Source organism: Onychomys torridus, chromosome 16, assembly GCF_903995425.1.
Source record: "Onychomys torridus chromosome 16, mOncTor1.1, whole genome shotgun sequence".
Lineage (NCBI taxonomy): Eukaryota > Metazoa > Chordata > Mammalia > Rodentia > Cricetidae > Onychomys > Onychomys torridus.
Window position 1 is genome coordinate 29825678 of NC_050458.1, and position 26384 is coordinate 29852061.

General features: G+C 43.6%; 1 protein-coding gene across 4 annotated transcripts in view; it reads right to left on the reverse strand.

Moving 5' to 3' along the window:
* Positions 1-26384, reverse strand: part of Cyrib (CYFIP related Rac1 interactor B) — a 132340-nt gene that overhangs the window by 50280 nt on the left and 55676 nt on the right. Inside the window, exon 1 of one of the 4 annotated variants that reach the window (XM_036207937.1) lies at positions 14663-14942. The exons of 2 other annotated variants lie outside the window; for them this stretch is intronic. The gene's annotated coding sequence lies outside the window, so the exon portion shown is untranslated. Of the gene's footprint in view, positions 1-14662; positions 14943-26384 lie in introns of those variants that run through there. One more of the 4 variants, XM_036207933.1, reaches the window with a different exon arrangement.

A 26384-nucleotide genomic window follows, 5' to 3' on the forward strand; every position in this document is an offset into this window, starting at 1 on the left:
CACATGGGTATGTGGTATGAGTGTGGTATCTACCTCAATTCCTCACCACATTTTTTTCATCTTTCTTTTTTTGTATTTTATTACATTTTATTTATTGTGCATGTATGTACCCACTTCCCAGAGTGTGTGTGGAGGTAGAGGACAGCTTCAGGGAGTCAGTTCTCTCTTGTCATTATATGGGTTCTGGGGACTGAATTCAGGTAGTCAGGATTTTGAGACAACAGCCAGTAGCCACTGAACCACCTTGACACCACTACACCTATTTCTTGAAACAATCTCTCAGTGAACTCAGAGCTCATTAAATCAGCTAGGCCAGCCAGCCAATGAGCTTCAGAGGTTTGCCTATCTCTGCATCCCCAGTACTAGGGCTACAGATACTTGTCATACAACACCTAGCTTTTCACATGTGTGCTAGGAATCTGAACTCAGGTCCCCATTCTTAACTCGGCTGCCACTCTATCAGCTAAGTCATCTCTCCAAATCTCCGGTTCTTTTACTAGGCTTGCAAGACGTTTTTACCATTCACTTGAGTAAAGGGCATCTGCTGGCTAAATGCAGAACAAGAGTTTCATTTTCCTATCTTACGTAACATTTTGTATTTTTTACATTTTACATAAAAAGACAATAAACATATGTTCAAATGTGGCAGCCCACACTTTTTGGTTTTTTAGTTTTTGTGAGACAGGTTTTTTCTGTGTATCTCTAGCTGTCCTAGAACTCACTCTGTAGACCAGGCTGGCCTCGGATTCATAGGGATCCATCTGTCCCTGCTTCCCAAGTGCTGGGAGTAAGTGGACCTCTCTGAGTTTGAAGCTGGCCTGGTCTACATAGTGAGTTTCAGGACAGAGACCCTCTCACAAAAAAGAAAAGAAAAAAAAAAGGAGGGGAGGGGGGGAGGGAGGGAGGAAGGGAGGGAAGGAGGGAGGGAGGGAGGGAGGGAGGGAGGGAGGAAGGAAGGAAGGAAGGAAGGAAGGAAGGAAGGAAGGAAGGAAGGAAGGAAGGAAAAACAGTAATTTCCACCAAAAGTAGCTACTGTGTGTACATTTTTGTCACAGAAAAACTTAGTTTCAACTTTAAAACAGCATACAAAGCTGGGTATATAACTCAGAGGTGGAAGTCTTGTCCATTGTGGGTTTGAGCCTCAACAAAAATTAAGTACAAAAACCATTTCGCTTACATGATCTTATTAAGTAACCCAGTTTGCTAATTAATTTAAATACATCTTTTCAAAATTAAAATTTTTACCAAATCAATGTGATAGCAGTTTTTAACCTGCCTAGTTTTGTCATTCTCCAATCTGGTAAAAAGCTCCCATTTACCAGATTAAATTACCTTTTATAATACTAAGAATAGTTTCTGCAGCCTTTTATAGTGTTTACATTGCTAAATGTGATTTTTAAACCATGTATTCATTATACTAAATACTATGGTAAGAAAAATGTAAACACCAGGGAAGTTTCTGACAGCAGGGTTTGACCTTCCCTGGCTATTCAGTCACAATCCCTCTGCTTCTGACTGTATCTTAGGCTACATCATGGCTACTGGATTAACTCACAAAGTGCAAAACAGCAAAGGCTGCCAGTCCTTTATTAGCATGGTAAGCTGAGTATGCTGTGGGAGTTGTTCTCATGATAACAAATAGAACTCTCTACCCCTACACATTTATAGACTTTCTGGCCTTATACTTATTGTCACCAAACACCCCCCCCCAAAAAAAGTTATATAGTATTAAAATGCAAAGTTTTAAAATCCTATGTTTGAAATTGGATTCTTTAACATTCCACACAGAATGTTATTCATCCAATACACATTTGAACATTTGTTTTAAAGTCATCCTCCACAAAGTAAAATAAACAAATTTTACTTTCACTACCAACAACAACAACAACAAAATCCAGTTGTTTGTCTCAGAAGTTATAAGTAAAATATCTCAAGAGAATTACAAAAGTGCCTAAGAAAAACAGCTCTCAAAGCTGCTGGTAAGTACATTCACAAAAAATCAAACAAACAGAAAGATGAGTGTGTACAATCTGAAGAATGTGTACATATTCATGTCATAAGTAGGTCTGTACAGATGCCTGGGAAGATGGTCGCCAAGTGACTACCAACACGATGGCTTTAGCTATATATATACATATGTGTGTGTGTGTGTGTGTGTGTGTGTGTGTGTGTATATATATATATATATATATATATATATATATATATATATATATATATTTTTTTTTTTTTTTTTTTTTTTTTTTTTGCCAGAGCTGAGGATCGACCCAGGGCCTTGTGCTTGCTAGGCAAGCGCTCTACCACTGAGCTAAATCCCCAATCCCTCTATATTGTTTTAATCAACACGAGCATGTATTGTGACAGAAAGAAAGCTGCCTGGCCTGATGGAAGTTTATATTCCCAGCTACTCATGGGCATACAGTAGGAGGATCATGAGTTCAAGGACTATCTACATAACTCTTTCAAAATAAAAACTACAAAGAGCCAGGAACACAACTTAGTGGTAAGGTGCTTGCTAGCAGTGTGGGATCCAAGATTCAATCTTCAGTCCTGCAAAAAGGTGGATAAGAGGAGGTTGTTGTTATTTAACTATTAAAATATGGTAGGAAAAGCTACCATCAGGAAATGAGAATCTTAGATGGCTCTGTAAAGCATGAGGACCTAAGTTCAGAGCCCCAACACTCACATATAAAGTCAAACTTTGCATATGTGCTCATCCCTGCCCTAGAAAGACAGAGGCAGTTAGACCCCTAGGGCTTGATGGCCAGTCTGACAAGCTCCAAGTTCAATGACAGACCCTGTCTCAAAGGTAGAGAGTGACAGAAGACATCCAATATCAACCTCTAGCTCATACATACACAATTATACACATGAACACATACATATACCCCCAAAACATGAAAAACAAAAGTAGTCATCATATGGTAATAACAAAGACACAGAGATCAATGAAAACAAACTTCAAAGTCCAGAAATGAGCTCATTCATCTTCAACCAACTGATTATCATAACAGATGCCAAACCTGATACTGATGCAATTGAATATCCACATAGGAAAAGATGAACTAGAAACTTAACACTATTAAGTTGTCCCAAATGGAAAGAGCTTAAAAATCATAAAACTTTTTAAAGAAAACATTTTTTTGTTTGTTTTTATTTTTACAGGGTTTCTCTGTGTCACAGTCCTAGCAGTCCTGGAACAAGCTTTCTAGATCGGGATGGCCTTGAACTCAGATATCTGCCTGTCTCTGCCTCCTAAATGCTGGGATTAAAGGAATGTGCCGCTGCCACCACCACTAACACCACTCCCCACACCCCCTCTTTAGAGTGATCTTAGAGCCTGCTGCCAGGCATAGATTCCTTAGGCCTGCCACTAAAAACACTTGTTTTTTGTTTGCCTCGTTACAGACAGGGTCATAGTCACTCAGGCTGGCCTTGAACTTGCTTGTAATTGAGGCTTGCCTCAGACTCCTGATCCTACTTCCCATATGCAGCCACTATTTCTTTTTTCTTTAACTCTTAAAATTCTTGTGGAAATGTTTCACTAGTATATGTTAATTAAACATAACTTACATTTCCCTAGATGTATAAATTATTTCAATCATATTCACCCTCTTGTCCTCCTTCTTTTACCCTTTGTCTGATCTCTTCCTCTTCCTAACTGGTCACTCTGCTTCTATTTATGTTTTTTTTTTATTTTTTTATTTTTGGGGATCTAATGGGTTTCATAAGGGGTTTACAGGAGCACTGCTGAGGATTTATTTACAGGAATATAGGCACCTTATCAGTGACTACACCACTAGGCAAAATGTTTCTCTCTCATCATCAACCATTAATTGAATATACATCCCCCAAAGCCTACTTTATGTTGTTATGACAATTCACCAAGACCAAGGCAACTTATAAAAGAAAGCATTTAATTTGGCTCATGGTTTCAGTGTTCGAGTCCATGATATAACAGAAAAAGGCATGGCAGCACAAACAACTGAGCACTTACACCTAGAGTCACAAGGAAGGGGCAAGAGGAACACTGGAAATGGCAGGAGTCTTGGAAAACTCAAAGCTCATCCCCAGTGACACACCTCCTCCAACAAGGCCATGCCTCCTGACAGTTCTCCACTAACTGGGGACCACGGATTTAAACATCTGAGTCCACAGGAGTAATTCTCATTCTAACTATCAAATACCTCAAAATATAGTACTAGCACAGGGGTTGATGGTGGCACTCGCCTTTAATCCCAGCACTCAGGAGGCAGAGGCAGGTGGATCTCTGCGAGTTCAAGGCCAGCCTGGGCTATAGACTGAGTTTCAGGACAGGCAACAAAGCTACACAGAGAAACCCTATCTTGAAAAAACAAAACAAAATGGGGCTAGAGAAATGACTCAGTGGTTAAGAGCACTGCCTGCTCTTCCAGAGGACCTGAGTTCAAATCCCAGCAACCACATGGTGGCTCACAACCATATGTAATGAGATCTGATGCCCTCTTCTGGCATGCAGGCATACATGCAGACACAGCACTCTTACCAAAAAAAAAAAAAAAAAAGTATCATTAAAAATATTAAAAAGCCACAAATTGGGAGAAAATACTTGGAAATAATGTAGCTGATAAAGGGCTTAGATCCAGAATATATAAAGGGCTATTAAAACTCAACTGGAATACAAATAATTCACCAACAATGTATATCTCAATGAAACTGCTCTTTAAAGAATAATTATTTAAGTGAAATTTAATTCTTTAAAATCATTACTGAGTTTTGGTAAATAAAACAATTTTAAAGTTTTTTTTGTTTTTTTAATAAAGACAAGGTTGATCATGCACTACAATTCTTAATAAATACACACCTACCAATGCTAACAGACCCAGAAGAGTCCACACCGCATACCAAAGACAGAACCCAGGGCACTGGCCAATTGTCAGCACCACTCATACCACAGTGGAACAGGCGCATCCACTTGAAAGAGTCAACTTCAGGCTATGTGAACTTGTTTATACACGCTGGTCTATAAATACAGAGGGAAAAATTTAACTACATCCACATTTTCATATGGAAGTTCCAACTATCAAAGAAACAATTTCTGAAATGTTTTAATCCTTGATTTTGAGGTACCTACATTTCCCACTAGCAACTTACAATGGGCTCTGACATAAGCAGACTGACAATTCCAAGTATCTAAATTCACAAACACTGATTTAAATGGATGAAGTGAAGCTGACTACTTCTGAAAACAATGTGGTAAATGTAATTATGAAACACCGTAAGACATTAACTATGTAAGACAACACAAAATTCAAAGGTAATTAATAGTCTTCACGAAGTAAAATTAACTTGTTTTTAACTAGGCATAGTGGCTCAAATGTGCAATTCTAACACTTGGGAAGCTGAAAAAAGAGGATCACTGTAAAGTCTGAGAGTAGCCAAAGCTAATGCATTGTGTTTCAAGCCTGCCTGAGCTACCGAGCCTGATCTCAGAAAATCAAAGTGAATAAACTTTACCAAAAAAAAAAAAAAAAAAAAAAAAAAAGCTGACAAAGATGGTGAGCCTATTACGTACTAAAAGATAAAAGAGTCCTAGTCTGGGGCTGGAGAGATGGCTCAGCAGTTGATAGCACTGGCTGCTCTTCCAGTGGACCTACATGGCAGCTCACGACTGTCTGTAACTACAGTTCCAGGGGATCCAAAACACTCACACAGACATGAATGTGGACAAAACACCAATGTACATGAAATAAATTAAATAAAAACCTTCTTAAAAAAAAAAGAAGTCCTAGTCTGTTTAAAAAATACATAAAAATCAAAGAAAAATTCCAAGTATAACCTTTCTCTAGCTACCTGTTAGGTGTTCTTCTAACCCTAAATCTATACTGTCACTCAAAGGGACTTAAACTGAGAGCAGCTACTGTAGTTTCATGTAATAAAAACAAAGGAGTCTCAAATCTTGCACACCATCGCAGTTTCTCATATTCCACTTCACCACCCCTGAAAGACCACATTTAATGAGTAATCTTCACATTGAAAGATGTCTGAGTATGTCAGTAAATGTTACTGAGCTATTCATCTACCAGAGAGAAAATTAATTAAAACTCTATCAACTTACAGGTTGATATATATCAAGAAAGTGAGAAATTAGGGCTGAACAGATGGGTCAGTTGCTAAAGGCACTTGCTGCTCTTTCAGAAGACCAAGGTTTGGTTCCAGGATCCACAAGACAGCTCACAACTACCTGGAACTCCATTTCCAGGAGATCTGATGTCTTCTTCTGGCCTCCAGGTAAGCATGTGAAACGCATACACATAAGGCAAAATATGCATGAGGCAAAACACTCACACAATAAAATAAAAACAAATAAACCTCAAAATAAAATGAACTCAAATCAGAGTTTACTGTGTTCTATGCCAGGAACCTTTTTTCCCCCCCAAAGGCAGATTTATCAAGATCATTTACATATAATATATATATGTGTTATATATATATAACACTCTGTAGCTAGCTAGCTCTTTTGCATGTTGAGAGGAGGTACCAGCTGTCCTTTGCTCTATCTTTCTAAGATTTCTTTTTTTTTTTTTTTTTTTGGTTTTTTGAGACAGGGTTTCTCTGTGTAGCTTTGCGCCTTTCCTGGAACTCGCTCTGGAGACCAGGCTGGCCTCGAACTCACAGAGATCCGCCCACCTCTATCTCCCAAGTGCTGGAATTAAAGGCGTGAGCCACCACCGCCCGGCCCTTTCTAAGATTTCTAGACAGTGAACAGCCATGAAAAATAAAAATCTTGTCCCCTTCCACATGGAGACAGGCATGCTTTCAGTGCCTTGTAAGAAACAAAATGTATCCCTCCAGAGCAAAACAACAAGCCCCTATGAAAGATCTGGATTCCCTAATGGCAGCACTTCACTACAGTATTAGGCCACCGGGTTTCCTAGTATCAGCATTACCTAGCACCCTTTACTCTGCACAGTAAAGCTCATAATTACTAATGCTGATACTCTGGTGACCACTACTTACTACAGAGGATATATATACTGCCCCTCCTGTCTGATACAAGAATTTTGTGTCTTTTACCAGCATCCATGAAAATAAGTATGAAAATCAGAAGTTTGCAATAGGATTAATCTCAGACTAATGATTCTTAATACTACTGGTCTTGAGACCACAATGCTACTAATAGCCATGACTTTCTAAAAGAAAGGATAGAAGTCCTGTGGACTGAGTTCTGGCAAATAAGACAGCATCCTGAAATCTAAGAGTGATCAGTAGTTGGTCAGGAGACTATAAAACATTTCCCTACCCATACCACTGTCCTACCTATTAATACACAGAAGATGAATCAGTATTTTTTAACAGCACAAAAAGAAGTGAAATGGAAATTAGTGATACAAATGGTGGCTTGGCTACCTTCTCTTATCTGCACTGGTGGAGAGAAGGATATATGAAGCAAATGGGTCAAAAGCCTTGTCAAGCTGGCAGGGCAGACCTGGAATTGAGGGACCAGTGACTCTCCTAAGCTAAAACAGGTGGTGTAAGTAATGTCAGCCTTGCTGTCATTTACGCAAGTGAACTAAAAGCATTCAAGGCTCCTTTGGTTAACAAGAGAGGGAATCCTGTAAGTGAACAGTCTTGACTACACTCTCACATTTACTCCTCTGCACCCTACTCCTGACCTCCACTCCTTAACTCCCTGTTTGCAACCCCAAACTTTAAGGAAACATGATTAGAAATATGACTGATTAAGTCTCCCTGACTCTGAGAAGCACTGAAGTCCAGACACACCTAGTGGGGCTACCCAGCAAACTCTAAGGATTCCAAACTTCACAATTCTCTTAGATATAGGCAACCTGATCACCACCCTATTTGGTCATGTGGAAGGAAGAGACATTCCAATTCAGCTAAAAAGGATTTGGGCAGGGTTTCTAGTGGGTGAAGAAAGCAAATGCCTATGGGTGGGTTCTTTGGGTTCTTTCAACTTGCTTTTACCATCTCCACATCTTATACAAGAGGAGAAATTAATTTGATATAACTTGTACTTTATGGTAGTTTGAATGAAAATAGTCCTATAGACTCATGGTAGGTACTTGGTCCCCAGTTGATGGAACTGTTTCAGAATGATCGACAGGTGCAACCGTATTGGAAGTGTTGTGTCACTGGGGGTGGGCTAAGCCCAGGCCATTCTCAGTGTACTCTCTCTGCCTCCTCATCCTCGTGGATCCAGATATAACTGACCTCCAAGCTGTTCTGACACAATGGGTTCTAACCCTCTGAAACAGTGTAAGCCCAATTAAGTGCTTTGTTTTATAAGTGCTAGGATGTGTGTGTGTGTGTGTGTGTGTGTGTGTGAGAGAGAGAGAGAGAGAGACAGAGAAAGAGACAGAGACAGACAGAGAGAGAGACAGAGACAGAGAGAGAGAGAGAGAGAGAGAGAGAGAGAGAGGGAGGGAGGGAGGGAGGGAGGGAGGGAGGGAGACTGACTGAGACTGACTCCTTGTAACTGGTTTGCCCTACCAGTCTCTGTAACTCTTGGGTTTACTGACTGAGCTACTGGCAATGGGAAACAGCCTTCACTTGGGGTAAGCCTGAGGCTTTGGGCTCTGTTTCCTTTATACAGTTAAGAGCAGCTCTATCTCTTTTGAAAAGCAGCTATTAGCTTGCTTCTGGGCTCAAGTGCATATTGAATGCCTGGCTCATGGAGGCTTCCTGCCTTTCTAGTCTGCTATGATGGTTTTAAGGTGGGTCAAGCTCATACTCCATGACTAACAATGGTGTAATGGAAAAATGGTCACTTGCGTAGAATGAGGAAGCATCGTCTCAGCATTAAGTAACCAACTCTACTAAGCCCAGAGTGAGGAAATCAAGAACCTTATAAACTGAACATCACAGATCACTATCAATTACTTCTTGAAATTTAGCCTCTTGTCTCCCTATAGCCAATCTTACTTCATCTTCAATCCGTTCCCTAAAGCAAACACAACAGGCCCAGCACAGCCATGCATACCTGTAATCCCAAGGCCAGGCAGTCATATCCAAGTTGAAGCAAGCATGGGCTACATACTAAATAGAGGCCAAACTAGGCTCCACAGCACTGCCTCCAAAACTTAAAATTAAATTACAAACAAACAAACAAATCCCTCCCTTTTCCTAACTTCCAAGTTAGAGAGTCTCCGAGGCCTCTTGCCACACATACAAATGCCTTAACACTAAGTTACACTCCCAGCTCAAGACTATCTTTTGAAAAGACATCTTGAGTATTTCACTCTTCTAGTAAAATCCTTTAAAATGGTCCCCCCCACACACACACACTGCATTTAGTCACAACAGAACAGAACTGTTCCCATGACTCTTGCAGGTGGCCTTACACTTACTTCTCTAGCGTCATCTTTCCCAGTCCTCCTCTAACATTTCCCATTACTGCCACACAGAAGTAAGAGTCTAAGACCTCTCTTCACACCCCCACGCATTCAGCATTTGTATGGCTGGTCCGCTTCTCTGGTCCTACTGTGGGTGGCAATATACACAGTAAGATGGTTCTCCTTGATTCTCTAAGACTAGAAACCACACAATATATTAGCACTTAAATCACTGTGCTGATTAGAGTCAGCTGGGAAGAGGAAACCTCAACAAAGGAACTGCCTCCATTAGAAGGGCTGGCTGTGAGCATGTCTGTGGGACCTTTTCTTGATTAATTATTATGTAGGCAAGCCCACTGTGAGTAGTACCATCCATGGGTAGATGGTCTTGGGTTATCTAAGAAAGCAAGCTGAACAAGGTATAAAAAGCAAGCCATGGCAGAGTTCTTTCCTGGTCTCAGTTCTTGCTTTGGCTTCCTTCAATGGAAAATAACTTGTAAACCAAATAAACTCTTTCCTACCCCAAGTCGGTTTTGGTCAGTATTTTATCAGGGCAACAGAAAGAAAACCAGGATGCTCACATACTTTTTCTATCTTCTATGAGAAGGGATCACAAATGATTTTTTCACTGTTATACCTTGATTGGTACTCAGTAATTACTTGGATAACAATGGCCATCCACATACCAAGTATTACGCCATATGTCAAAGAAAAGAACATATATCTGGCCTTCTCTATTGTGTAAAGATTAATATGAAAGTTTCACAGCAACAACTATTCGTGGGGGCACTCACCTGTAATACCAACACTAGGGAGGCTGAGACAAGATCTCAAATTCAAGACCAGTTTAAACTACACAAGGCCTGATCTTTAATGATGATGATGATGATGATGATGATGATGATGATGTCGTCACAGGCTCATAAGGGAGACTGGCATTTCCATTTTATTGTTTGGGGAATTTGTTCAGAGATATGGTCTCATGTAGCCAAGGCTGGCCTTGAATTTCTAATCCTGCCTTTACCTCTCAAGTGCTAGGCTTACAGGGGTCTTCCTAGAAGAAAAGCACAAATTAGGAATTAAATGTCATGTTTTATGTCCACATATACAGGTTTTTAATCACATAGAAGCACTATAATTTTATAATGAAAAGAATCTCTAAGACTAAAGTTAAACAAGCACTACACCTGTGTGCTTCAAGGGCCTAAGACTGCAGCTCAGTAGTACAGCATATACAGAAGCACATGGAAGGCTCTGGTTTTAATCTCAAGCAGGGGGGGGGGCGATTACTCAAGACCTAGTTAAATCTCAAATTTCATTTATATTAGTGCATTCAATTCTCTATTACCCTTACTAAAAAGACAAGGATGGCACAAGTAATCCCAATAACGTTTAGGAATGTCATAATTCTTTTCCTTAGGAAATCATTTCCAAAAGTGCTTATTCTGACCTAGTATTCAATATCATCTGAATTGCCTGAAAGCATGCTAAGTGATGACTGGAAGAAGTGTCCAGACACAGTGAAAAATCTGTATCAGTCCAGGATTTAACATGTACCATATGATGCACTAGGCAGAATACACCAAGTGGAAATTATTGCAGAGGAGAAAAGAACTTCAAGTGTTAGTGCTTCAGCATCCCACACAATACACACTGCTGAATCTTCCCCGGTAGAGTACACACCTCTACCTTTTATAACACAGCCACAAAATCATGGTTTTGCATTAGAACTAAACAAAAAACCTCAAGAGTGTTATCTCTGCAATCAGTCATTCTCACCCATGACTGTATTATTTAGATGTGAAGGTATGATACAAGAAATGTACTAATATATGTTGTGTATGTTTGTATGTGTGTGTATATACATAAAGAGAGAGTACCAAAACTTTAAGAATGATTTCCTTGTTGGAACAGTTTTACAAATGTCACTAATTTGCATTCCATTTACTTTCTTGAGTTGAAAGGGGAGGAAGCTGTGACTGGTGAGCAAGAATGCATACACTCAGAGAACACAGAACAAGTGAACATTATCCACTCTGTGGTGGCTGAAAAGTTCTGAGATTTCTTGTCTAAAGAATATCCTCTAAATATTAAATGTAAAATATAGGACCTCAAACTAGTACCTTGAAATAAAAATTTATTTCAAGATCATGAGTAAAAAAGGTCAAGTAACCAAAGCTCCTTGAGCCTTACATTCCTCATGCTGATCAAGGATTAATTGGAAGGTAACCAACCTATGTCTCCAGGGTTATCATCAAGTTAATTTAGTGGGTAAGGAGCCTCTGAGGGAGAGCAGCTGCTCAACATCACAGCCTAGCACCAGGGTGCTGTTCTCAAAGTTACTCAGCCTGATTCCTCACCTGTCAGACAGCAGTACAAGTATTTATCTAACAAGTCTCTTTTAAAATTAAACCATGGCTGGGCAGTGGTGGCGCACGCCTTTAATCCCAGCACTTGGGAGGCAGAGGCAGGTGGATCTTTGTGAGTTTGAAGCCAGCCTGGTCTATAAAGTGAGTTCCAGGACAGGCTCCAAAAGCTACACAGAAAAAGCCTGTCTTAAAAAACAAAAACAAACAAACAACAAAAAGTAAACCACATCTTAGAGTACTGCCTTGACCTAAAGAATCTCAGTACTGGTAACAGCTCAGCATGACTGCTCCAAAACTGACTTACCACTGCACTGCTGGATTATGCATTCCTCTATATGAAAAAAAAATATCTTTGAGTAAATCAATCTACTTTACTGAACAAATAGAGGATGAACTCACGCAACCAAAAAGTTTATGCTAACTTTCAGAAACTTAAATGAAATGCAAGGGAAATTCTCTAAAATGACTATTGTTCATGACTGATGGAAAAATGTATGTATTGAATACCCTCTCAATAAACAAACGTAACACGAATGGTGTGTCTATTCTACTATGTCCCCTAAAGATCTTAAAATAACTTAAATAATCCCAACACAGCAAATTCAAAATACGCAGGACACTTGAGAATTTGCAGCTCAGTCCAATGAACATCTTTCTCTAAAACTTTTGCCACATAGTTACAATACTTCAAAAGTGCTGTTAAAGTCTAGGTTGCCCAAGGCTGTGCTAAGCTGTGTTCTAAAAGAAAAGGAGAACCAAAAACTAATAGGAAGAATATAAACGTCAACACAATTAAGTGTTTTCAAATATTATGGTCTTGTTTGCCTTAAACAGAGAAAGAGAAAATTACAGGCTCTCACAATTGAAGCATCAATACTTAATAAGAATGATAATCTAAGGTTTTCCCTAAGGAGACTAGGAGTAAAATGAAATAACCATCACTCTATACTTGTCCGTCAATTACTGTTTACTAAGTAAAGATAAATGGTCACTTCAAATGTGAGTTAAACAATCTTGAGCATGGTACCACACCACATGAACTATTTTTAACCTATTTAGTTTCAGAAAGCTCAGAGAAATGAATTTTTTAAACTCCATTAAATATCACTTACACTATGTAAGAAATAAATCAACTGCCTTCACTTAGCTTTGCTTTGCATCTCAACTTACATTTTTGCTGGGACAACTAGAAGCAATTTATTAACCTAGCTTCCCTTGATCAAATGGTCACTTTCTTAGGAAAGGAAAAATATACTCTGCATATACAATTACATATAACACTACAGAACCACCAACATTTTACAAAGCAAGGGTTTCCTTCAAGGCAGCTCCATCACTACTAAAGTTAAAAGGGATGTAAAAATCACCTAGCAAAACCACTCAGGAAAAAAAAAAAAAAAAAAAAAAAAAAGAATGAAAAATCTTACTGCTGGGGCAGGGTGAGATGGCTCAGGCTTGGCTACCTTAGTTCAACTCCTGAATCCCATGGAGGAAGGAGAAAAGAGAACCAACTCCACAGACTCATCCTGCGATCACACACAGGCTCCTGCACTCACTCACACACACACCAATTAAATTTTTTTTTTTAAGAAACCTGTTAAGTGACTATTCAAAATCTAAAGGGAGACAAAACAAACAAATAAAAAAACAACTCAGAAAAAGAAAAGTACTAGAAAATGCCGCTGTCAATATTACAAAGTGGCAATCCTGCAGTGATCTGTGGTATGACTGCTCTGAAATCAACTGGAGTTCACTACGACAGACTATGTAAGTCAGGGCAGAAAGTGCTGTTACTTCATTTTATAGATGCCGATTAAGCAGTTTCAGTTAAACTTTACAACAGACTATCAAATATGCTCCAATTATGGTCATTCTGGATACTAAGCTTCTATTTCCATTATAAACCACAATTAAAGATGTTAAAGGATCTATGTGTTGTTCTTGGGATACATTAGTCCAAAATTATGTGCAATAAGGTACCAAACTCCCAAGTGAAGAGAGTTCCTTCGCTTTAGGAAAACACTCATGTGGAACATCAGTCTACCAAACTAAAAGAACACACAACTGATTGGCACACATTCTCATGCAGCAGAGTTCAAAGGTGTCAAACTCCAAACATTTATGAGAGAAGGGAAAAGTGCCAACGAATCAGAACACTTTGCTTTACCCAGCATGGCATTTTGTGGTTCTGCAAGGGTTCAGGAATTCCAGCAGTATTTGGTACAGTGAGGGGGAACAGAAGGGGATACAGCAGTGTCTGTAAATGTTGACAGATGAGACACGAAAAAGTCCCACTAACACTACAAACAGGTGATGCTGCAAAGCAGGCGTGGGATCACAGAAAAGAGCAGACTTCCTGACAAATGTTATACTCAAGAGAAAAGTGTCCCATCAAACATAGGGACGTAGTGTGTGGCTCCCAAAAGCCACGAGGTTACACACACACCCTGATGGCCACTCTCACGAGACTTTGACAGACACAGATTCGGGGAATTTTATAGTAAAAACTGGGTGTGCTGTTAGCACACTGAGACCACACCCTAGGATTAGCATCTGGACTTTAAACGCGGGGGAATTAAAAGTTGAGAGGTCTGGTCTCACAGGTGAAAGACGTAGCGGCACGAGCAAGGGCACACTAACCCTCCATGGGCTCAGGGAGTCCCAGGAAAGCATAGCGTGGCCCGAGGACAGGGGCGAGGGCCCGGGAGAGCAGAGGCGTCGGGGTACGGAGGAGCCTGCGAGCCGGGGCGCAGGGGAGCACGGGAGCAGGGAAGCAGGGAAGCGCCGGCACGGGGCCGCCGGCTCCCGCACGCGCCACGGCCGGGGCCCGGGCGGAAGAGCGGACGCCGAGAATGAATGGGCGGAGGCCGGGCCCAGGCCGGCCCGGGAGCGCGCAGGGCGGCCGCGCGGCCCTCCGCGGCGCAAGGGGCGTGAGGCGACGACTGGCCGGTCACTCACCCGCCGCGAGATCGGGCACTCCGCCGCGCTCTTCTCAGCCGCCCGCGGCTCCTCGACGGCGCTAGGGGGAGCCCCGGGCCCGGGGCGGGCGGCGGCGGCGGCCGGACCGGGAGCCCCTCCGCACCTGCCCCTCTGGCGGAGCCGCGAAGAGCCAGGCGACGGCGGCGACGGCGGCGGCTAGGAGCGGGGAGGGCAAGAGACCCGGATGTACAGGGTAACGGCGAAGGGGGGAGGAGGGGAAGTGCCAGGAAGTGAGGGCTCCGGGGACCTGTCCGGCCCTGCGCATGCGCCGCGCGGCCGCAGCAGCGCAAGGTAAAGCCTCGACCGTCCTCTCCGCCCTCCTCCCCCCACCCCTCGGGAAAGGGGCGGGGCGCGGCCGGAGACAGGTGGTCCGGCGCGCGGCGCGGAGAGCCAGGGGGCGCGGCCACGCCACGCGAGGCCACGCCCTCCCTTAAAGAGGCAGCACCTCCGCGGGAGGCAGGGCCTGGGTGGTTGGGGTGGGGGGTGGTCTTCCAGTGGTGGTGCCCAGCCACAGGTCAACAAGCTGGGAAAGAGACCCAAGGCTCTGAGCTAAACCCAGGAAAACGCCGCATTCCAGCATCCCGCACCTGGCGAGGCGAGGCTCCTGGCAGCCAGTCTTTCCCCCTAGGGCCAGGTACTTGCAGACACGGCTCTGGCGCGCTGGGCAGGCTCCCCAGGGCCTAGAGAGAAGCACCGTTATCGCCTGAGATGCTATCGCGGAGACGCCCTTGGGAGGTGTTAAATGATCAGTCTGGGAACAGAAATGAGACTCCACTTGATAGCGTGGCTTGCCACACTGCACAGCACTTTCAGATAAATCAGACCCTTGTTCTGGGGTCGACTCGGTGGCAGTGCCGAGGGGGCTGAGAATCTGGATGTGATGGAGGGCGAAGCCATTTAATTACTTCTCCGATCCCACTGTCACTCTTGGAAAATAAATGCTACCTTCCCTTCTCTACACACAAAAATGTCTCATCTACTAGCTCCCCTGGAGTCCTGTGATAAAACTCCTGTTTTGCATGAGCAATGAAAAGCAGAGGATTAACACGGTTACCTCTCCCAGGTCTTCTTTCAGTTTGCTGAGCACAGATGGAAGTAAAGAATTTTGAACATTTTGGGGTTAAGAGCCCAGCTGAGAATGAAGGTAGAGACTTTCCCCTTCTAGGAGGCTGTATATACACATACAAATCTGCATATGATTTCCGACTTATGAACTTAGCGACAGTATCTCGAAACCCTGATCACGAACCCACACCCCCCACTCCCCAACATCGACCACTTGAGAACCACTGGCCTTGATAAATGTGTCCAGTTAAGTCAGTCTGGTGTCTTATACTGTTGGGAGGCCTTCGCCTTGGTCAGCCTGTCTGCCTCCTGAGTTACATGTAGGCAACATGTATTCAATACAGTAAGGAGAGCCATGGGAAGCGAAGTGGCTGGCGTACGTTAAGGGACAGCATCCTACATCTCAGATCTTTATACTTCAGGAGGCTTTGGATTGCACAGTGTGTCTATCAGATTTTCATCAATTTTGATTACACTGGGATACAGAACTGCCTTCACCATCCAATAAGGCTGGTTCATGTACCTGACACACTGGCATTCACTGGCCCCTTCAGATACCACACACACACACTACAACGGCAGAAACCTCGCCCATGACTTAGCTGGGACATCTCCACCTATGAGGAGCACATCACTGGAATTGTCAGCTTCTAGGAACCTCAGATTTTACACTGAGCAGAATCCTCATACCCAGCAATCTTTATCCACTAGCCTTAATGTTATCTTTGGGGATCAAAACAGGATACTGGCCTGAGGCGCTGGCACTCCCAAAGAGTCAGTTGGTGAGTAATAACAATGAAATTGGACAAGTCCTGCACAGAACACAGAATTACTCTCAGAGGCAGCTTCCCCGTCATCAGCCCAGGACCCATATCTGGCCTTGGTGAGAAGAAGTACAAGCAAGCTCCACCATTACCCATGTGGAGAAGCTGGCTCAGGAAACACACCCCCTCCAAGAAGAGCTAAATTTATTCTTGCACACTTCTTTCTTCATCGTTCTGCCCAAAGGCGATCACATTTCAGCTGAGGCCAAAGGTTTCAAAGTTTTAAGTTACAAAAGCAAGCAAAAGGACACCAAAAAAAGATGTTTGCACAAGAGGACTGACGACCAATCATCAACGCTGTAGTCACTGCAGCCACCACAAGGTTCTGGAATCCTGACACTGCTTACATGGTGCCAAGCATTGTGCTCAGCCTTTGACAGGTGTTTCCTTTGCTTTTCATAGACATCCCATAGGGTTCTGCTTTCACGTCCACTCTGTGATTGAGGAACGCGGGATTTCAGTATGTGACGGATCCAGGATCTGGACTCAATCTGTCAGCTCCAGGATCTGTTTCTCCATGTATACTACACTCTGTCTACTTTCTCAAATTTCAAAAGATTCTGCCGGGCGGTGGTGGCGCACGCCTTTAATCCCAGCACTCGGGAGGCAGAGCCAGGTGGATCTCTGTGAGTTCGAGGCCAGCCTGGGCTACCAAGTGAGTTCCAGAAAAGGCGCAAAGCTACACAGAGAGACCCTGTCTCCAAAACAAAAACAAAAAAAGAAAGACAGAAAGAAATCAAAAGATTCCACTGCTCAAAGTGCTGTTTTCTTTGAGATTTTTATTATTAAATCAGTTTTAAAGCATGATGATGGTGATACGGCTAGAGATGCCCAGCAGTTAAGAGCAATTAACTATTTTTACAGAGGACCCAGAGTTCCATTTCCTTCACCCTCATTGGGCCACTCACAACTGCCTGTCATTCCACCTCTAGAGGATCTGACGCCCTCAGGCCTTCACAGGCATCTGCACACACGGTGCACATAAACTTAGGGAGACACACATGCACACATGCACATAAATAAAAGCTAACAAATCTTTATAATGTTAAGTAAACTGTTTTGTTCAGTCAACGTTTTGTACCAACCCCTCTATTATATCCCAGGCATCTTGGGAGGGTCTGAGGTAGAGGACACATGGTCCCTGCTTTGAGGTCTCTGGGGGATCCATGAGAGAACTTGGTAATGGTAACAGAGAATGGTTATGTTGTAAGAAGAGGGGAGCCATCTCTGCTCAGAACAGTTTTGAAGGTTTTGACAAAGCCTTTGGGGTTGGTTTGGAACACCAGCAAAGGACAAGGCAGAGGGTACGGTGATTGAAAGGAGAAAATTCTGTAAGAAGGTAAGATGATAAGACACCAAAGCCACCTCAAATTTTAACACAGCGACAGACGAAAAGATACTTGTAACCAAGGGAGCAACAGAATTGGACTTAGTTCCTATCAAGACCACATGGAACACAGTGTCCAAAAGACCAGGAGGCCAGCTGAGAGGCTCCAGAGGGGTCCAAGATGACGATAACAGCTAGGAGCTGGGGTGTTAGCTTTGTGGCAGGGCACTTGGCTAGCATGCTCAAGGTCCTGGAGATTATCGCTGCCCTGGCCAAGGAAAGAAGAAAAACTAAAATTAAGATAAGCACTCAGTATCTTCCTGAGTTTATGACTGATTGAAACTGGGGTAAGAGGAAACAGGAGCTGTGGGGACTGGCCCTGAGGCTCTCGGCTGAGAACACTAACTGGCTGGTGTCACAATTGGGCCCCGATTCCCTTTACCCAGCATTCAGGCCTCTCCTCCAACTTTCTGTAAACACACACTGCTTTTACTGCTATCTAGTTATGCTGCTTTTAACTATTTCCCAAGCTCTTTTCATACTTCACCACAGATGCATTTAGCATTTAATGGCTGTACAATGATATTTCATCACACTTAAATAGCTCAGTGTCCTCCCATCACTATGGGTCCATATCCAACATGCCAGCTGACCCTAGACCTGCTCACCAATGGGCATTGTGCAAGGGCAGAGCTAAGCCAAGGGAAAGAGCCTTTAGGCAAAGGGTTTTGGAAAAGAGCAGCCTCGGGGCCAGCAGACTACAGCTCTCCCTAGAGAGGCTGATGCAACTAACTGTATTGCATGTCGAAGCTGCAGAACTCTGAGAAAGAACCTACCATGCATGAAAACCCAATGTCTAATTCTGTCCAGAAGCTGCTGTTAATACCTTGACCTCTTCATTCATTCATTCATTCATTCCTTCACCCCACATGCATTCTTGGGGGGCACAAGGTAACCACAGAACCAAAGCTACTTCAAAACTCAGGATGGTATGGCCTGGTCAGGTTCAGTCCCTGCTCTGGAACTTACACAGATTCAACCACTTGCAGCTTCAGTTTCTCCAACAATGCCTAACGCTTCCCTTCCTTCCTGGTGACTTCTGGATGCCTGCCACTGCACCCTGCATTTTCAGGCAAGCCCATTAGGGCAAGGAAGCATACACCAAAGTCCAGAGCCTGAGTGAGCCACTGAACGAGGGCCACTCATTCGATTTCTCCAACCTCTCATTTCTGACCTGGCCAATGGGGAGAGGAATCTACCTACTTCCCAGAATGGCATGGAGCTCTCATAAATACTGTATAGGAAAGCGTTTTGTAGATGAATAGTGGCCATATAAGTTCTCTGGATTATAATTACCAGGTCAAGGAATCTGAACACGTTTATGGTCTGATGTTCACTGCCTAGTTGCCTTACAGAGGACTCTTACTGCTTGCTGCCAACCTCGCCTCATGTGCACACCCGCCATGTGTAAGCTCGTGGAGAAGAGCTTTGCTCGCCTTTCCATCCAGTCTTCTGTCTGGCATTCAGGGATTGGGCTCATTCATCCCACACTGTGCATCCCACTCCTGTGCAATGCTGGCTAACAGCAGCGCCAAAGCCACCTCAAAACTCCGGATGTAGCCGGGTCAGAATTCAAAACCTGTAATTCCTCCCTTCCCAGGATGAGCCAACAGGGAATCTTCAAGGCCAGAGGCTCCTTCCAACCATCTCCTTCACAGCCAGGGGTTCCAAACTCCTAACTAAGACTCCACAGTCCCCTCATGGATGAGAGCAGGGAGAGAAGCCTGGGAGTCCCTTGGATAGGGCTGGAAGCTCATTTCACACTAAAAAGAAGACATCAGAACTGTCATTTCAGAGAACCAAAGACGAAGCCACCAAATCAAACCCAAGACCTTCCTGCTGTTTAAGAAAAACAGTAACCTATCCCCGACAGCCATAAAGTTACCCTTATGGCCAAATTCCCCCTCAGTTAAAAGGTCTGTAGAGGAGTCCAGGTCACATCTCCAAATGGAATACATTTCTCACAGGGAAGGCAGTCAGAAGGCTCTTTTTCAGCCATTTTAGTGACCTGCAACAAGGAAAAAGGACCCCACTGTCCTGCATCAGCTGTGACATCTCAGAACCCCAGAGACACTTTCTCTTCCCATGGTCTCGGCTCTCACCTGCAAAGGTTCTTGCTGTACTCCATCCTAAAGATGAACCCCAACTGTCCTGCATTCACCTTCAGAGCACTTACCTTTCACACACCGTTATTTATTTTTAATGTTTCTTAACTTGAAAACGAATGTAGGCTCTGCCAGACTGTGGCTATTATGAGCACTGCAACCCTGCTACACTACCCAACTCCCAGGAGACCCACCACAAATATACAGAATGATTAACAGGAGAGCCTGGGCAGATGAGATGCCACGGCCCTCTATACCACTTCTTTTACTTTCTTTCCCCCCATTCTGTGCGAGTAATATGTTGACTGAAGCGAAAATTTGAAAATACATATGAGCAAAAAGAAAAACATAAAAACACTCATGATCCAACCACCCACACCATGTGGATACCCTTCCAAATGTTATTATATATCTATATAAAGATAGTATATTTTTGGAGGAACGGCTCATATCAGAATACTAATCTGCTGTCTTCCACCTCACAGCATCTCTTAGCTACCCCTCCTCAAGAATGGCACCATGGTCATATCACTGTTAGAGGCTCTATAATACTCCACCATGTACTCCCAACAGGAATTTTGGAACCCGTTGAGTCTGAAATAAGCTAAAAGAGGGCTTTTCTTCAATGACAAGGAAGGCAAAAGGCCGTATAGCAGCAGCCACCTCTTGACAGGCTTCCTCCCGCTGTGTTTGCATTGCTCCAGCACAGTATTTCCACAGAGCTGTACTCTCTACCGCCCATTCACCACCTGGAGTTATTAGCGGCCCCATCACCCACTGAAGCAAATTGTTTGTAACTGGAAAAGCTGAAATATGAGGAAGCGGGGACGATGCCTCAGAGTGCAGCCCGGGAATCTGCTGCTGAGACAGGAGACAGGAAAGATAAGCACTTTTTGTGTGTGTGTGTGTGTGTGTGTGTGTGTGTGTGTGTGTGTGCCAAGATATTAATTGGAAAAAGGAAGAAAGATCTTCTTTACACACTGTCCCCTGTCCCTCTTCCTTCTAAGCCCGTCCCAAGGCAGAGTTTTCCCCGTGAGGGGTGGGTTGGTACCGGAGCCACTGATAATGGCAAGCAGTTTACCATCCGAAGCCCACTGCTCAATTTGCAGACCCGGTGTCTACGGGAAAATGCAAGAGCCAAGCTCGGGATGTGCCGCCCTTTGCCACAAACAGCTCTTTCAACCCAGGGTGCACAAAGGACCGTTCAGCCCTGACAATCACATGCCCTTCCACAAGCAAGGGCACAGACTTGGGGTGGTCGCCTTCAGGAAGGGACAAGATGGCCTGAAGTCTGGGACAGCACTAGAGCAAGGGAGATGGGAAATGTCTAGGTCTGGCCGTTCATCTCTGCGCTTCCCTCCACTGTCACCCCAAACCCTAGTCTCTGCTGTCATAGCCACCCACCTTCACTAGCACACCCACAGCATTGTCAACAATATCTCTGGGCTGGCGAGATGGCTCCGTAGAGAAAGGTTAACAGGCCTGACCAGCCGAGTTCAATTCCTGAGACCCACAAGGTGGAAAGAGAGAGCCGACTCCTCGAAACTTGTTGTCTGACCCCCACGTGCGCTATGTTGCACCCCTGTTACACTTAAAACTCACACACACAATAAAAAAAATTAAATACAGCTTTCTCTATAGACAAGGAAAATCCCTAAGTATAGACAAAGCCACCTATTTATCAATGCCATTTTTAAAGATTTTTAATACATTTTACAGAAACATCACACTTACAAAAAAGAGAAAATAATCTGGTTCGGCATACAGTGACAGAAGGACCATTGGCACCAGTTTGTGCTGCCTTGCACAGAATGACTGACACTCACTTGGCATCCAGGCCTCCCAGCACCACCGGGAGACTTTTTACTTCTGCTTGTCTTCAGATGAAGAAACTGAGGCACGAAGCATTCAAGTATGTTCAGGAAGGTCATAAAACCACTGAGAAGTAAGAAGCAGGATGCTACCCCAGGCCTCAACAGGGGCTACCGCATATAATGCTCTCCACCTTCCTCTTTCTTCTTTTCTATCACTTAGCATTAACTAAATCCCCCAGTGTCCCGGCTCCATTTCAAACCCTGACTTTCACCCTAATCATAATCGCTGCGCTATTCTGATGACTGGGCAAAATCACAGGAACAAATGAAAGTCTCAACACTCAAACTGTCTTTGGCCTTTGCGAAAAGAACAGCAATTACATACAGTTAAAACTTACCGGAGCTTAAATGTCGGGCAAGCTCTTAAGTGAACGTAATGGTTCATCTTCACTGTCAGCCTGGAGGAGTTTAGAGTCACCATAGAAACACACTTTCGGGCGTTCCCTTCCTCTAAAGGAGGGATGATCCACACTGCAGGTGGGCAGTGTCATCTCATGGGCTGGGGTCTCACACTGAATCAAAAGGAGAAACTGCAAACTGGGTACCCAGGTTCATCTCGGCTCCCTGGCTGTGGATGCAAGATGGCTAGCTGTCTCATGCCCCTGCTGCCCCGACCTCCTCATCATGAGGCACTGTGCCTCTGAACCGTGAGCCAAAATAAACCCGTCCTTCTTTGTCAGGCATTTTGTCAGAGCATGAGAAGAGTAACTTAGAAGGATGGGTTCTGACACTGTTGTTTTCATGTTCGGACTTGGAAGGTTGCTGATGACGCATGCAGGCTGCGAGTCAGCCTGGGCTCAGCCAGGCCTGCATGCGGAGCCCTTGGTTTTTCTCTCCTGAAAAGAGGGGAATGTACAGATACTTGCCAGACACACAGCAAACACCTGGCAAATACAAGAACTCAATAAATAACAGTCTTCCCTGTTCTTTTCATTATTTGTGAATATTTGCTACTTTCACTCAGGTAGTATTTGTATGAGGTTGCTCGTTGCAACATTATTTACAATAAACTCCAGATGATAAAAATAAACTTCCAACAGTAGGGAAACAGCACAGTAGAGTTCTAAAAGAAGCTGTAGAATGAATGAAACCCGTCTTCTAACTGCCAGGTCTTGAGCAAGCCATTTCTTTTCTCTGAATCTGTTTGCTCATCTCTGAATAAAGGGTTTGTCCTCAGTGACTCACAAGTTCTCTGTACATTCATAGTCCTGAAATTCCAAACACACTACAGTGCACAGAGCAAAGATCATATATGGTTACTAAGTAAACAGGAACATGAGAGTATACTTTGTAAGTCTTCTTCAGACATACTGTTTTTCCCACATGTTGCTACCTCCTCACAAGCATGTACAGTATTTATTGTCTCTCTCCATGAACTAGACCTAGATCTATAATGCCTGGCTTGTTCCCAGTCCCTAAAACAATGTCTGACACATAATAGGATCTCATTTGCTGATTTAAAATTTCTAAATATTGGGGCTGAAGAGACAACTCAGTGGTTAAGGGCAACTTACTGCTCTAGCAGAGGACCCAGGTCCAGTTCTCATCACCCACATGGAGGATTTCAACTGTCCATAACTCCACTTCCAAGGGATTTGTGGTGGTTTGAATAGATATGGTCTCCATAGACTCATGGTTTGAACGCTTGGCTCATAGGGAGTGGTACTATTAGGAGGTGTGGCCTTATTGGAGGAAGTGTGTCACTGTGAAGGCAGGCTTTGAAGTCTCATACATGCTCAAGCCATGCCCAATGTGGCAGTCTGTCCTTCTGCTACCTGTGGATCAAGACATAGGACACTCCTTCTCCAGCACCATATCTGCCTGCATGGCACCATGTCCCGCCATGATGATAATGGATTAAACCTCTGAAACTGTAAGCCAGCCCCAATTAAACGTTTTCCTTAAGAGTTGCCACATCATGATGTCTCTTCACAGCAACAGAAACTCTAGGACAGGATCCAGCACTTTCTTCTGATCTCTATGGCACATATGTGGTATACATACACACATGCAATCAAAACATTCACACATAAAATATTTTTTTAATCTTTCAAAAAAGTTTCTTCAAACTTTATGGTTATTAGGAGCTGGGAAAGTAACTCCTTTGCTAAAATGCTTGCCTAGCATGCATGAAGCCTTGGTTTCCATCCCCAACACCACATAAACTGGGCATGGTGGTATAAGCTTGTCGAATCCTAGCACTCAGGGCAGAGGCTGGAGGATCAGAAGTTCAAGGTCATTCCCAGCTAGTATATACTGAGTTCACAGCCAACTGAACTATACAAGATCCTGTCTCAAAACAAAAACAAAAATTGTGACTATTAAGTTGAAAGATTAGCATACAAAATCATCTGTCTAACCAGGTACTTTTTATATATAAAATATATATCCCTGTGGGAAAAAGGTAGAAGGATTAGGGATGTTAAATTCATTGAAAAAGGGTGGGAGTAGAGATGAATCCTCTAATGTCTTGAAAGATCTGTTGTCCAAAGGGATGACAACTAAAATGGGAAGACTTGAGGCAGGACAAATGCAGATGTGGCCACGGGATACGGAAAAGGGCTGGAGGGAGGCACAAGGCATTGAGGTGAGCCAGCGCAAAGAGGTGGCTGGTGATCTAATAATGGAAACACGACCGCAGGGCAAGAAAGAAAAGTAGGTAACATGACACCAACGAAGAAAAGCCAATTTACCTGTAAGTTTTAATTACAAGCTAATATCTATTAAATTATTCCCAGGTGCACACAACTCCCCCCACTAATTGCCTTGATCAACAGAAGCGTCAGTGAATCTATGCGTGAGCAGGCACTTGGGGCTGTCACACGCTATGCTCTGAGTCCCTAGATGCTTTGTGAACTACTGTTGTAGATGAAATTGACTCGAGTCCCACAGACCGAAGCTCACTGACGTGCTCCGGATATCCCACTAGACATGGAGTCGACACATTCCAGCCCATGTCACACACTGCTAGGGCGACACACCCAGAGTTCCGTGAAATAGCCTTCCCTTCCAGGGATGAAAGGCACACTATCTTACTCCAGTACAAAGCCTTGCAACTGACAGATGATACAGATCAGTGGTTCTCACTCAACCTGTGGGTCAAGAACCCTTTGGGGGAATTAAACAACCTCTTCACAGAAGTCGAGTATCAGATATTTTATGGTTGGGGTTCACCACAACACGAGGAACTGTATTAAAAGGTCGCAGCATTAGGAAGGTTAAGAACCACTGATACAGATGATACACCCTGTAAACTTAAAAAGTAGGAATTGTTCCTTCAGTGTCAAGAAGTCAGGGCAGGAAGTCCTTGTCCTGAGATTCCTCCAATCACAGGAACCCTCATGTTGTTCATAAGCTGAATCTTGAGGCTTCTTCTGGTCCCTCCTTGCACTTGGGACCACATGCTGCCTTTAGCACCTCCAGCCCCCACCTGCCTGCCTGGGCTCTTTGCCATGTCCAGCAATTCACCACTTTGAGCAAACCAGGTCAGACCCCCTGCTGTGAGTGCTCTCAAGCAGCCTGTGGTTCTTGTTGACAGCATTTTGCCACTGTGATGGTATGGTTTCCTGAACACTGGAACAAGTCGTTTCGCTAACCCTGTACTCCCGAGCCAGCACTGAACCTGATATAATACCTGACACAAAGCATGTACCTGATACACAGCTGCAGCCAGCTGGCCAGGTGCATACACGCAGCCATGAGTGCTGACTCGGCCCAGTCCTGGGGCTAATGTCAATGCAGGCCTACAAGTAAGAGCTATTTAAGCAGCACGGAGGAGTGAGGTGAGCAGCACTCACAAGTAGCCTAAATGATTTAAGTCCCCAGCTACAGACACTAGTATTTGAAACTCATAACTTCAAACAGAAAAACAGGAGCAAAATGTGTGACTGAACTTAGCTTCTCAGGGTTACTTTTTGAGGTTAGAGAAAGAAAGGTATTACATAAGGCTTGGAGAAGGGGATAAATATGGCCTATGTCACAAGAAGCTCAACTGAGCTATCATCCTCTCTAAAACCCTGGTACAGATTTCATGTTAGAATGTTAGACATCAAGAGATGGCATCCCTTCCTCAGCCATAATCTTTAAGGAGGCAAAGGAGGAAAATGGTACTTTGCCTAAGTTCAAGGCTTGCCACAACCTATGAATTTAGAGAAAAGAGCTTTTATATACATTTCTTCTATACTTAGCATTGTCATGTAACAGGTCACTTGTTTTGTGTGTGCCTATGTCTTAGCTGCCTTTCCGGTTGCTACAGAAAAAAATGCGCTGACAAAACCAACTTAGAGGTAAAAGGGTTTATTTTAGCCTAGAGTTCTAGGTTACCATCTATCAAGCCAGGAAGTCGAGGCAGCAGGAACTTGAGATGGTCACATGACATCCACAGTCCAAACCAGAGCAATGAAGTAACGCATGAGCGCACGCACGCATGCCAGTGCTCAGCTTGCT